Source organism: Pan paniscus, chromosome 11 (assembly GCF_029289425.2).
Source record: "Pan paniscus chromosome 11, NHGRI_mPanPan1-v2.0_pri, whole genome shotgun sequence".
Lineage (NCBI taxonomy): Eukaryota > Metazoa > Chordata > Mammalia > Primates > Hominidae > Pan > Pan paniscus.
The window spans coordinates 107,029,187-107,044,114 of NC_073260.2; the positions used below are offsets into that span (position 1 = coordinate 107,029,187).

At 39.5% G+C, this 14,928-nt stretch overlaps 1 long non-coding RNA gene across 1 annotated transcript in view; it reads right to left on the bottom strand.

The window, feature by feature from the left end:
- Positions 1–14,630, bottom strand: part of LOC117981639 (uncharacterized) — a 40,929-nt gene extending 26,299 nt beyond the window's left edge. The window contains exons 1-3 of the long non-coding RNA XR_004673219.3: positions 9,338–14,630; positions 8,524–8,684; positions 2,467–2,632 (exon numbers count right to left, since the gene is read on the bottom strand). This is a non-coding gene — a long non-coding RNA (uncharacterized LOC117981639). The remainder of the gene's footprint in view (positions 1–2,466; positions 2,633–8,523; positions 8,685–9,337) is intronic.
- Positions 14,631–14,928: the final 298 nt, after the last annotated feature.

Sequence of the window (14,928 nt, forward strand, 5' to 3'; positions counted from 1 at the left end):
AGGTGGATCACGATGTCAGGAGTTCGAGACCAACCTGGCCAACATAGTGAAACCCCCTCTCTACTAAAAATACAAAAAAATTGGCCCGGCGTGGTGGCGGGTGCCTGTAATCCCAGCTGCTCGGGACGCTGAGGCAGGAGAATCACTTGAACCCGGGAGGTGGAGCTTGCAGTGAACCGAGATCGCGCCACTGCACTCCTGCCCAGGAGACAGCGCAAGACTCCGTCTCAAAAAAAAAAAAAAATCTGTGTCTGTGTTTATGAATGAGTGCAAATTTGTTATCATTAGATGTGTAAACACCCTATTTGTTCTAAATTAAATTGAAGCTTTTCTGAGCCCCAGTCCTGTGGGGCTGGTGAGGCTTTCAATCAGGCTTACTATTGGGGTTTCCAATGACCCAACCCTCACCCTAATCTCAGAACTGACTGAGGGTCTGAGGGGTCTTATAAAGAACAGAACGTTCAGGAAATTCCTTCTGGCCTTTGACCCACATCTGTGGTCATGGACATGCTGTGAAAATAGATAAGGAAACTGAGTCCTAAAGTCATTAGATAATTTGCTTTGAATTTCACAGCAAATCCTTAGTGGGATCATTATGGAAAGGTGGGTCTTCTGAGCTTTCATGGATTATCACAGTTTAAAAATCCATATAATTTTATTAATCTCCTTGGAGCTGTAATTCACAATTTACAGTATTGTTTGGTGATACTCCTCACTTCACCCTTCCTTCTTTTCCCCCAAATAATAATAATGCCTGTCATTTATTCAACTGTGCTAAGTGCTTTCCATTCATAAACCCTATGAGAAATATTATACCCACTTTTCAGAGGAGATTCAGAGAGGTTAAGTAGCATCCTGGCCAAGAAGAAAGCAGCAGCCAATAAGAGGCTGAATTAGACCTGAACTTGAGTTTGTCTGGCTCTAAAGCCTATGTACTTAACTACCATACTATATTGCTTTTTCTAATAGAATTAGGAGAAAGAAGGAAGGAATATGTGACATGCTTTTTAAAGACCAAATCGAATCAAAATATTGTTTTACTTACTATGGGAGAATTTTAGACACGACGATGTTATAGAACCACTGGTTAGAGTTCCCACATTAGCTTGTTTTTTTCAACGACTTGCTGATATAGTACATAAAATTCATCCCCCAAAACTCCAGGATAAAATTATCGTAGATGCATGATGGTAACTTAGATTATTGCAAGGCTTTTTGCAATTAAAGTGTAATAATAATTTAGCCTTCTCTGAGTTCATGTCCTTTGCTGGGACATGGATGAAGCTGGAAACCATCACTCTCAGCAAACTTACATAGGAACAGAAAACCAAACACCACATATTCTCACTCCTAAGTGGGAGGTGAACAATGAGAACACAAGGACACAGGGAGGGAAACATCACACGCTGGGGCCTGTAGGGGGGTGGGGGGCAAGGGGAGGGATAGCATTAGGATAAATACCTGATACATGCGGGGCTTAAAACCTAGATGATGATGAGTTGATAGGTGCAGCAAAACACCACGGCACGTGTATATGTGTTTGTTACACATAGGTAACAAACCTGTATATTCTGCACATGTATCCCAGAACTTAAAATAAAATTTTTTAAAAAAGAAAAAATAATAGTAATTTAGCATTCTCCTGAGGCAGTATAGGAGTGTGTATCACTGATCTCATCCTAGGACAACATTTGCCTAAATGTACCTCTTCCATTTATCATCATTTTTTTAAAGAATGAAGGTAATCTCCAGATTCTTATGACTGTCTTTGATATTCTAAGAAAAAAAAAATTGAATAAAATGTCATAACCCTTTAGGAGACAATTAAGAAAACAAATATAAAAGAAACAGATACTTAAAAAAAGTCTACAAAGAGTGAGGAAAACAGCATTCATTTGTAATTCCAAATTCAAAGAGAATTTTTGAGAAGCCCAGAACTTTAAAATGGAAATATCTTTTATTCAAGCCTGCCATCTTGAGGTCAATTAGAGAAATACTTAGTCTTGTTGAGAATCTATACTATTAAAAAAGAGCATGATATTTTGAATAAAAGTTTAAAAAATAAAAATAAGAACAACAACACTAAGCCAAAAACAGGATTTCTTCTCAGAAAACATAAATCTAAAACTCCCCACTGTCAGCCTGTTAAGGGTCATCATGGATTTGATTGAATCATGGCTTTGCCAATGCCAAAGAGCACTATAAATACACCTGGAGTTGTGTTATTACACGTGGCATTGAGAGAGAACACACTTCATGGGACATCTGACTAAGAATGTGTCAGAAAGGACTTACTACAGCATTCAAGGCTTAAGGAAGTAGGGCTTTGCTCTGGATTTTTTAATGTACAGAGCATTTGTTACCATGAATGAACCAATGCTGATGTATTTTTATTAACCAACATCCATAGTTTATTCAGATTTCCTTATTTTTACCGAATATCCTTCTTCTGTTGCAGAATCTTACCCAGTTACCGTATTACATGTAGTTGTCATATCTCCTCAGTGTCCTTTCGGGTGGGACAGTTTCTCAGACGTTTTTGATGAGCATAACAGTTTTGAGGAGCTCTGGTCGAGTATTTTGTAGGATGCTTCTTCACTGGCGTTTGTCTAATGTCCTCTTCATAATCAAGCTGGGATTATGGATTAGGGGGAAGAAAGACCACAGAGGTAAAGCTCCATTTTCATCACAGCATGTGAAGGTACACACAGTATTACCAATGAGACTTATCACCATTGTTAACCTTGATCAGCTGGCTGAGGTAGTGTTTGTCAGGTTTCTCCACTGTACAGCTGCTATTTCCGCCCTGCTTCCTATAATGTGTTCTTCAGGAAAAAGTCACTACATGCAGCCCACACATAAAGAGTAGGGGGTTTTCCCCAGCCCTTTTGAGGGCAGAGTTTCTACATAAATTACTTGGAAACATATCTATGTTTCTTCTATCTTTATTTTCTCCTGCTTGGGAGACTTGTCTATTCTTCTCCATATATTCAGGTATTTATTCAATCTATTATTTGTGTCAGTATGGACTCATTAATCTTTATTTTGTAATGTGTGCTACAAAATATTTATTTTGTTGATCAAATTGTTCCAGTTTTAGCCACTGGGGACTCTTTTCCCCTGGCTCCTGTATCTCTTTGACACACCCCCATCAATGCAGGATTTTCTGTTGTGTTTTGTTTTTCCTTGAGCACTGTCTTACCTTCTGGCACTACACAACACTCCAGGCTCATCTTGTATATTTCCTGCCCCAATTCCAGAATCAGCCATTTCTCCCAAGAGCCCTGGTTCCTCTTATTGGAAACCAAAATCTGAGTGCTAGGTGTGCTTGTTGCTACTCCAGTGCCTTTACCTCCAGGCTCTCTCAGCTGAGTTCATGCTGATATTGCCAACTCTAATTCTTTACCGCACACATCACTCTCCTCTCCTCCCCTTGCTTATCTGTAAGTACCCACTCCACCAGTAAGAATCCTAGCTCCCACCATCTGCCATCAATGTACTGAATTCTTCCATCCCAGTATACACGCACCGCAGAATCAGAATTGTCAGTGTGTACTCCATGGGAAACAACTTTATCAACTAGAGCACAGTGAGAGCTTCTATCTATTTAAGGATAAATTTAATTCTCTGATAGTATAGCCTGCTTGAAAAGTTTTAGTTTTTCTTTTTAAATATGGAGAATTAACAAAGATAATCAAATCAGTAGAAAGGCTGTGCAGGGTATGAACAATGGGATTTCTTTCTTTTTCAGGTAAAGGAGGGTGGGTGGCTGAATTTGGAGTGTCACAGTAATGGACAGTGATGTGTCAAGGGAAAGCTTTTTATAAGAAGTTAGGTGGCCGGGCACGGTGGCTCATACCTGTAATCCCAGGACTTTGGGAGGCTGAGGTAGATGGATCACTTGAGGTCAGGAGTTGAAGACCAGCCCGGCCAACATGGTGAAACCCCATCTCTACTAAAAATACAGAAAATAGCTTAGCTGAGCATGGTGATGCACGCCTATAATCCCAGCTACTTGGGAAGCTGAGGCAGGAAAATCACTTGGACCCAGGAGGCGGAGGTTGCAGTGAGCTGAGACTGCACCACGGAACTCCAGCCTGGGCAACAGCGAGACTCCGCCTCAAAATCCAGCCTGGGTGACACAGCAAGACTCCGCCTCAAAAAAAAAAAGAGACATTAGGTGACTTAACTGAAAAATTGTAAGCATTTTTGTTAAAGAGTTTGTAAAGCATGATAATCATTATTTAGTGGAAACTCTAGAGCTAAATTAATTAATTTTTTTACATGTTTTACTATTGTTCTTAAAGCTCTTGGAGAATATACGTATGACTTGGCTATTGGGGCTAATGAAAGAGTGAAAGAAGCAATAGGTTTCAAATGATTCCCATTACAGTATGTCCAGACCCTTTATGAGTAAAAGAGAAAAATATTTGTGAATTTAGAATTCTGGAAAATATTTTGGTGCACATTTATTGTATCAGTCTTATCAGTCTTTGTGCCCTGAGATGTTTAGCATGAGATGTTCCTTTTAACTTGGAAGTATTCAGTAATTGAAAGATATTTATGTTAGCATATTCAACTTATGTTATTTATCAAAAGAAGTTAAACTTTATAATTTGTCAGTTTTTTTGTACTAAGTCTGGTAGACAAAGTCTCTTATAGTAATTTACTTAATTACAGTTTAGAGAATTTTAGACATACCTAATTTTATTTATTGCTCTATGAGCACTTATTTCAAATCATTTTGGCTATTTTGAGTAGGGAAATGATGTATACAAAAATGTCCAGGCCGGGCACGGTGGCTCACGCCTGTAATCCCAGCACTTTGGGAGGCCGAGGTGGGTGGATCACGAGGTCAGGAGATCGAGACCATCCTGGCTAACACGGTGAAACCCCGTCTCTACTAAAAATACAGAAAATTAGCTGGGTGTGGTGCTGGGCAACTGTAGTCTCAGCTACTCAGGAGGCTGAGGCAGGAGAATGGCGTGAACCCGGGAGGCGGAGCTTGCAGTGAGCCGAGATTGCGCCACTGCACTCCAGCCTGGGCGACAGAGCAAGACTCCGTCTCAAAAAAAAAAAAAATAAAAATAGAAAAATAAATAAAAATAAAAATGTCCAAAGACATTTGTATGCTTTGTTAATGTATTGTTATTTTAAGAAATGAGTCAAATTATGTTTCATAACCAGTGTTTTGTATGTCTTTAAAAAGTTGTTTAATAATTGTTTAGGCCTTCAAAGATCTTTTCATAATGAATTCAGTCATTTCTCTATGACCTTAAATTTAGTGAAGGATCTGGTAATTTCAATTTAGCTAACATATTTTTTATTTACAGTATTATACATTTTCATAAAATTAGGTATTTTAAAAGGATATTTATTATCATTCTATTTAGTTGAATACAATTACATATGTAATTTTTAATTTTAAACAAGCTACAGAAACATACGTAGATCATTTAACTCGCAAACCAATGTAGGCAAGTTTGAATTATAAGAAATAACACTGGTCTTGAACAAATCAAAATGTTATGCTAGCAACATTTTTATATGGTAAACCAGTTTTTAAAAACTCTGAATCATGCCAATATTCCCTTTTATTTTGAAGTTAAAATCTTGTCTATCTCATAGCTATAAAAACAAGTTATTATATAAAAACTCTTTCCAGTACCCATAAAAAGAAACATAATTTAGTGACTTTACCTTTCTTTTAGAAAATATTTACTGTTTATATGTACTTCATATTCCTGCAGTACCTCAAAAATGACTGAAAGGGTTTTTTTTTTTTATCAGTTAAGTTTTAAAGTTTACAATAGTCACGCATATTAATCAGGATGGAGGGATATTTTGGTCATTTTTATGGTTTGGGTAATGCTTTGGCTGAGGGATGTTGGATAAGTTAGCAGCTGAGCCTCATTTTCCATATAGGGTTCTTTATGAAATGAAACAAATTAGTAAAATGTCCAACAATGTCTATGTTATTGTGTATGTTCAAACCTGATTTGAGAGTGGTCTTGTTTTTGTCTTTATTTCTGATGGTCACAGAGCGGTCTTAACTGATTTTGATATTCTGTGAAATTGTTTAAGAGGAAAATACCAAGGCTAGCTCCTAGCAACAACAGGACAAGTGGACAGTAAGAAGCCGTCTCCCAGGTGTCAGGGGCTGCTTTTCTTTTTCTTTGTAACTCTCTAGAGCCTAAACTTGGAAATATATGTATTATACAAGCCAAGGTTTTATTCTTAAAAACATGCCTAAAGCACACATAAAATGTGTTTTGATAGAGCTACTGAATCATAATTAACAAAGAGCAGGATTTAAAGTTTACAACAAATAGTCAAGTTCTTAACAGCCTTAATATAAGCTGAGAATGAAAGTTTAAGCTGCATTCAATGTTATGAGCAATGGAATATTGTAATTGTTAAGTTTATGTGTCAACTTGAATGGGACATCCAGTACCTAGACACTTGGTCAAACATTATTCTGGGTGTGTCTATGAGAATGTTTCTGGATGAGATTAACATTTGAACATTTGAAAAGGTAGACTGAATAAAGCAGATTGCCCTCTCTAATTATGGGAAGGCCTTATTCAATTGATGGAAGCCCTAATACAACAAAAAGGCTAAGAGGAAACTCCCACTGACTGACAGCCTTGAGCTGGGACATCAGTCTTCTCCTGCCTTCAGACTCAAACTGAAATATAGGCTTTTAGACTGGTAGTACATCATCAGTTATCCTGGGTCTCTATTACCAATGGCAGATCTTAGAAATTCTCAGCCTCCATAATCCCATGAGCCAATCCCTTATAATAACTAAATAACAAAACAAACAAATAAATAAAATACATATGTATGCACATACATATAAACACATACAGAATATTAGTTCTGCTTCTCTGGAAAACTCTGATTAAATATCAAATTACCATTAACTGGTATATACAGAAAGCTGACATACAGGTTGTCAATTTACAAATAGTCACTTTTGAACCTTTCTCATTTTAGAAAACATTTCACACATTTGACATAAGAGTAAAGGGACGTTTCTAAGAGGAAAAAGCAAGGGATTTATTAGTGAAAACTGCTCTTAATGTTTTTTCACCAAAGAAATTTCTACAGATCCACAGGGGTCAACCCTGTAATGGAGGAATATGTTCAACTGATGAGTGCTCCTTAATGCAAAAGCTTTAATTGATTCCTCTGTTATAGGACCAAGCTTCTTTACGGGGTCCCTCTTAAAAGTTTCAAAAGATACCAGCTATTCTACTTCCTGAGATATTAGTGTAAAAGTTCTAGAAGTCTCAGAGATACTAAGCAAATGATTAAAAAAGGATTGTACATGGCAGAAGTTCATACAGTTCTACCGTTAAATAAAAACAAAGCAAATAATCCATAAGATAATCTTCCAATTCATTTTTCCACTGTGAAAAATCAAGGTAGAATTATATCTATATTTATTTTCACTAGGTAAGGCACCTTGAAGAAATATACATGGGCTGGGCATGGTGGCTCACACCTGTAATCCCAGTACTTTGGGAGGCTGAGGCAGGAGGATCACTTGAGGTCAGGAGCTCGAGATGAGCCTGGCCAACATGATGAAACCCCGTCTCTACTAAAAATACAAAAATTAGACAGGTGTGGTGGTGGACACCTGTAATCCCAGCTACTCAGGGGGCTAAGGCAGCAGAATCGCTTGAACCAGGACGCGGAGGTTGCAGTGAGCTGAGATCGCACCACTGCACTCCAGCCTGGGCCACAGAGTGAGACTCCATCTCAAAAACAAAAAACATATGTAAAAGTCCATCAGAAGTTACCTAAAACCCCTGTTCAAGTTCTAGGACCAATATCATGGTTATAAGGCTTTTTTAGATGAGGCATTATCCAGATAGTGGAGTGTCAACATTGGTCATAAAGGTGTTCTCTGGTGGTGATGAAACTGGGAGCCTCTTAACATACTCTAGGCATCTGCTTTCTAAAGGTTTCCAACCTATCCACATACCCAGAGGGACATTCGTACCTTTTACTCAGTGATTTTGGAAATGGAGTTTTTTGGAGCCCAAAAAGCTGGGCACCAAATTAGAAGACAGTGACTCTCTGGAAATCACAGGAACCAGGAAGAGAGAACCAGAATTTAATGGCACTTGGAGAAGTAGACAGGAATCAAGAGAATTTTGTCAGCGGGCATCATGTAGATTAATGGAAAATCAAGGTGGACAGGGGCAACGTTGGATACACGTTTGTGCATCAAGCCTTGGAATAAAAGTATTTTTTAAATTTTAAAAAAGTGGGGTTTTTTTAGTTTAGTCTCATGTGTGTCATACAAAAAGCTAGATAGCCTGAATATCCTTGTACCTTGGAGGGAAGGCAGGCCGACTTTTGGTTGTGTGCCAGCCAAGTCTGCTTCTCTGTGTCAATCTCAAGCATTAGGGATTGGCAAGGCTGTACTGTAGTTTCAAAAACTAAATGTTGTAAAACCACAAGAATCTTTCTCCCATAGGAGCCCAGCCCCCGAAGTGATGAAAAGGCTACCTGAGGTATGATGGGATTTCATATTTGGTGTGAAGAATCAAGGTCAGGATGGCATAGCAGTAAAGGGTTTGAAAGTCCTGAGGTTTAATTTCCAGGTCGGCCAGGTATTTGCTGTGGAATCTTGGGCAAGTTAGCAGCTGAGCCTCCTTTTCCTTATAGGGCTGTTTGAGGAATGAAACCGGTTAGCACAATGCCTGATACACAGCTTTACAATCGGTAGTCATCCCATTACGCACCTAAATTGTAGGGATGGAGGGAAGGCAACTGACATTTATTTAGCATTTACTATGTGGCAGGCACTATACTAGCCATGTCCATGTATTATTACCTCCTTAATCCTTAAAAAATCCCTGGGAGCTAGGTAGTCCTATGTCATAGGAGACAGGAGACTGGAAACTGAGACTATCATAGCAAAGTATAGCAGAAAATGCATACAGGTGGGGTGGGGGTATCTCATTGTAAACAGTAGTTGCTAATGCCTATTTGAGCTAACAGGTCATGATTCTACAACCCAATACGATAGAAAATAATATAGGCCGAATTATACTCAGGTTATCCCAATATTGACAGCAATTTTAAGGGAAAAAATTAAATCTTTGAAATGCTATAGCTATAAATAAATCAGCATTTGCAATTTTTTAGAGCAACTCTGAAGGAAACTGTTAGTAATTAATTTTTCAGGACTTGTTGAAGCAGCCCAAACTCTGAAATGCATTTTGTCCTGGCAATTATGGCTTGTAATGTCAAAAATGATCATAATTGCAATGCTGTTAGCACTTGAAAGGAACAGTTTCCTTTCACCTTTGTCTCTCACCTGCAAAGTTGTGAATTGCCACCTGGTGATAGTAGAGTTCCACACCATCTAGGAGAAAAGGGAGATCCTAAATATGAAATAAGCTGAAAAAATGCAGTCTTGCTTTTGTTCAAGGAATAGGTTTCTCTATGTAAAAATGGCTAAAAGCTAGGCTATTAAATTAAACAAGTGTTATCCACACCAGACATACTCAAGAGTGAATTCAGGGGAAAAAAAGAATTATTCAATTGAGCAAGTCTCTTGCTAGTCGTCCTTTTCTAGAACAAGCTAAATCACATTTCTGTTCAGCTTGTTACAGAACCTGATCACAGGAGTGATCTCTTTTCTTACTTACACCTAAGATTGCTCTATTAGTGACTTTGTAGCTGCCTTTACCATTCTACCATTCTTTATGTTCCATTTCCTCTCTCTCTCTCTCTCTCTCTTTTTCTCCCTTTCTCTCTCTCTAGCTTTTCTAAACTACAAGGGGCCTCTTTTCTGTCTTCTGGGAACCCTGAAGGTTTGGGAATCAAATCCTAAATAATGCAGAATCTTTAACCAAAGCCTGTGGATTTTCTTCTTCATTTTAAAACATCACCTTGATAATTATCTCGTGCCTTCTCTAGTTAGATTACTTACAGATAAACGTTTAAATGCTCATTTATTCATTTATAGACTCCTATTACAAGCCAGTTTTCAATTCTAGTGCAAGTAACAGTCCACAGAATTTTTCATGCTTCAGACCTGAATTACGTTTCAGAACCAGAAGAAGAGGCAGCTTCGATTATTTTCTTGATGAAGACAAAATAGGCTACTCAAAATATTGCCATTGTCTAGCCTCCATCGCCAAGGCATCAAGGCAGGGTGGGGGATGCTGCCCTGACCACTAGCATTAGAGCTTTTCTTTGTTGCAAACACACATCTCAAATGTGATGAAAATCATTTCATGAAAAATTAAAAATACATCAGCTGATATTTTGCTCTCAACAGAGCAACTTACTGAACTGAATTCATAATTTTAGCGTGCAACCCAATTATCAGTTAAAATAAACAGACTCAACTTCAATAAATAGAGTTCCCTTTTCATGTGTAATTAACTATGCTGGATTGCATTTGGTCATCTGAGCAGTACCACCTCTCACCTCCAAGCGGGGAGCCATGTTTTTCGGAATGCCCTTTCCATACAATTCAGGGCTGGATTTTGCCACTGAGAGGAACTTGCATGAGATTTGAAAAGCTAAGCTGTTATTCTCAGGAGGACGTGGTGGCCAGAAGAGCTTCCCTTCCTGCTCCAGCTCTTTAGGCAGAAGTTATTAAGGGACTTTTCTCTGATCCTCTACCTGCTGTTCAGCCCCACGCTCCCAGTAGCTCTCCCACATATGTATAACCCTAATTCCTTTATTAAATCCTTTGGCCCCTGTAACACTTGCAGTGGCTCTGTTTTCTGGGCTGAATCCACTTCCAGTATCAAAAACTATAGGTGGCTATTACAGAAGATCAGACAAAGAAAACACTTCATAAAATCTTGCAAAATTTGTTCAGTGAAAGGAGGCAAACAGTAATTAACGAAGCAAATGGAAAAGAGAGCTTTCTACCTTTACAAATGACTGAATTTACACAAGCAAAATAAATATTTGAATGAGGGTAAGGCTCCAGTGTGAGGCATCTTTCCTGATAAAAATCCTAGCTTTCGGTTCTAAAAACATTGCCTTTTACTTCTTCCTCTCCTGTACTCTCTGAGAAGGCTGGCTGCACTGCCCAATTCCTGCGGGTTATTTAGCACATTTCCCGGCATGCCTCTTGCTTCACCCCAGCTATACTGTAGCTTTATGTCCTGTTTGTTAATATTTGAAATAGAAACTCTACTGACACCTAATGCATTCCGCTGACATTGGCTAGCAGACTTCTTGTAACTGTTTGACCTTCTCATCCTCTCTGCATGTTAAAATTACTTAGGGAGTGGATGTGCTAAAAGTTTGGTTTCCTGAGATTGTTGGAAGAAAAGGTCACACAAATCCAATAAACACATAATTTTATTTTTCACTGGTGATGGAGTCCATGATCCAGCACCATATATCTTGCAAAGAAAGTGTAAAAAAAGCTTTGAGCCCTCAGTCCTGGCAAGTCTCCCTGCATCCCATGTATTTACAACAGGTCAATCTATACTTGAATTGAAGTTCTAACATAGAGTTCTAGAGCAGTGAACCTTTGTTTTATTTATGTTTCAGAATTTAATATATAGTAAGCGAGTGAGAAGTTAAGTTTTAAACAAGAAGCTCAGAAATGTTCTATTTAATTACATTTTAAAACATTATTGGAGTTTTTATTTTCCCTTGTGAGTACCATGTTAAATTAAAAGTAAGGAGAAAAGAACAGTTAATTTTATGCATCTGACTTTTTCCCTCATGCAATACTGTGTTTGTGAGGAAGGGATACGTTTTTCTTTGATTAAAAAAAAAAAAAACAAAAAAAACACTCGAATCTCAGTGGTGGCTGGGGCAGTGGTTCACGCTGGTAATCCCAGCACTTTGGGAGGCTGAGGTGGGCAGAATGCCTCAGCCCAAGAGTTTGAGACCAGTCTGGGAAACATAATGAAGCCCTCTCTTTAAAAAATAAATAAATAAATAAATAAATAAATAAATAACTAGGCCTGGTAGCACACACCTGTAGTCCCAGCTACTCAGGGGGCTGAGGTAGGAGGATCACTTGAGCCCGGGAGGCAGAGGTTCAGTGAGCCATGATCGTACCACTGTACTCAAGCCTGGGTGACAGAGACCCTGTCTCAAAAACTAAACAAACAAGTCTCAGTGGCTTTTCACAGAAGCTTATTTCTCATTCATAGATGTGGTGCACAGGGAGCCATCAGGGAAGCTCTGTTCATCACTCTCACTTGGGGTCCCAGCTCCCAGAGGCTCCATCATACCCTGTGTTTCCATAATTACAGGGGCAGGAAGGAGAAGGTAGGGAATTATACAACGTCTCAAAGCTTCTACTGGAAGGTGATACATGGTAGTTACACTCACATTTCATTGCCTAAAACAAGTCACAGGGCCTCACTCCACTTCTGAGCAGGTATAGAAGTATAATCCCATCATAGGACAGAGGGAGAGCTGACATAAATATTCATGAGCTGTACCTACATTTCTTTTCCTGATAACAGAAAAATAAATATTTCATTTATGGCCATTATCAGATAATATTTCAGTTGAAAGCATGCATTATCAATGCCACACTTCCCTCTGCCAGGAGGTAAAAATTCGGAATTCTTGGGAGGAGGGGCAAAATCTTAAAAATTAGATATTCTAATGGTCTATGGCCCTTCAAAGGGCCACAGCACATAAACAGTATACTGTATATCTGTGGTATTAAAACTTTATGGAGGCCAGGCACGGTGGCTCATGCCTGTAATCCCAGCACTTTGGGAGGGCTAGGTAGGCAGATCACGAGGTCAGGAGTTCAAGACCAGCCTGGCAAACATGGTGAAACCCCCATCTCTACTAAAAATGCAAAAATTAGCTGGGTGTGGTGGTGCACATCTGTAATCCTAGCTCTTTGGGAGGCTGAGGCAGGAGAATCACTTGAACCCAGGAGGCGGAGGTTGCGGTGAGCCGAGATCAGATCATGCCACTATGCTCCAGCCTGGGTGACAAAGAAAGACTCCGTCTCAAAAAAAAAAAAAAAAAGGAAAAGAAAAAGAAAAAAAACTTTATGGAGGTGGGGGTAGGAGATGATTCGGGAAGAAAAAAAGCCTAAAGAGGCTCCTTGGGGGTTGGTTAAAGGAAATAAAGTTGAGAAGCCCAGAGTCGGAAGGCCTGAGTTCTAATTCTGGCATTTAATCAGATGAGGTAACTGATCATGCTGAAAGCCTAGTTCTCCCCACCCTTTGTATAACTTTCCCAGGGCTGCCATAACCAATGACCACAAGCTGAATGACTTAAAGCAACAGAAATGTATTCCTTCACACTTCTAGAGGCTGGAGATCCAAGACCAAGGTATCCTCAGGGCCATGTTCCCTCCGATGGCCTTGCCGGAGAGAATGTCCCATGGGTCTGTTCTAGCTCCTGGTGGTGGCTGGCAGTCCTTGGCCTTCCTTCAGCCGAGGCAGCCTAACTCCAAACTATACCTCCGTCTGCACATGGTCCTCTTCCTTCTGTGTGTATCTTTGTGTCTCCCAATCTCTCTCTCCTCCTAAGGACACTAGGTATTGAATGTGGGCTCATGCTAATCCAGTCTTTTCTTAACTTGAATACATCTACAAAGACTTTATTTCTTTTTTTTCATTTATTTTTATTTTTATTTATTTTTATCTTTTTTTTTTTTTTTTTTTTGAGATGGAGTCTCGCTCTGTTGCCCAGGCTGGAGTGCAGGGGTGCTATCTTGGTTCACTGCAAGCTCCGCCTCCTGGGTTCACACCATTCTCCTGCCTCAGCCTCACCAGTAGTTGGGACTACAGGCGCCCGCCGCCACACCGGCTAATTTTTTTTTTTATTTTTATTAGAGACGGGGTTTCACCATGTTAGCCAGGATGGTCTCCATCTCCTGACCTGTGATCCACCCGTCTCGGCCTCCCAAAGCGCTGGGATTACAGGCGTGAGCCACCGCGCCCGGCGAAGACCTTATTTCCAAATGAGATACAGGAGAGCTAGGACTTCAGCATATCTTTTGGGGGACATGATTCAACTCAAGATACCTTTTGATCCCGTTACTTTAGGAATGTAACATTTGTTGCAGTGCCCACTGCATTCCAGGAGATGGAAAGATTGTGCTCGAGATAGAAAGATTCCTGTCCTCAGTGAATATTTATTTGATCCTTACTATGTGTCAGGCACTGTTATAGGCACTAGGATTACATCTATAACAACAAAACAAAGAGACAAAATCTAGATCAAGTTCTTGCTGTTGTTGGGGCTCAGAAAATGCTACCTCAAAATATGGCACCTTGGAAACTGAGAAAACAGCAGAAATGGAAAGGCCACTCTCTGACCTTCCACCTGTCTATGTGAGAGCTGGCCATAAAGGGGTTCGCTGACTTGCCCTCCATGAAAGTAGGCCATAGGACCCTGATGTGACAGATGTCCCACCCTATACCCAAAGTAAAGGCATATTATCCGGGGGGCCAAGAAGAATCTAAACAAATAGGGACTGTTGAGTTTTCCGTAGTGTGTGAAGTCAGACTCCCCCTTTGTCCAGTTACATTTCTGCACAACTGTTCCTTCTTTATTGAACCTAAGGGTATAAAGTTATACCCTTTTTCCTGGGTCTTTGAGTCTTCATGTCTGAAGGTTCCCATATCACATAAAACATTAATTGAATAAATTTGTTATGCTTTTCTCTTGTTAATCTTTTGTTACAGGAGCGTCAGCCACAACCCTTGCAATGGGTGAGGAAAGTTATTCCTTTTTCTCCCCCACACTGTTACATGACTTACGGTCTATAGAAGAGATGGGTGATACACAGATATGTGCAACATGGTACCACTAAGAAGAAAGATAAGGCAGGGTAGATGGTAGACAGTGCAATGTGAAATATGTTGCTGTGGAGAAGGTAGTCAGGGTAAGCCTCTTTAAAGAGGTGACTTTGAGTAAAAGTTTGAATGAAAGGAGGGATAAAAT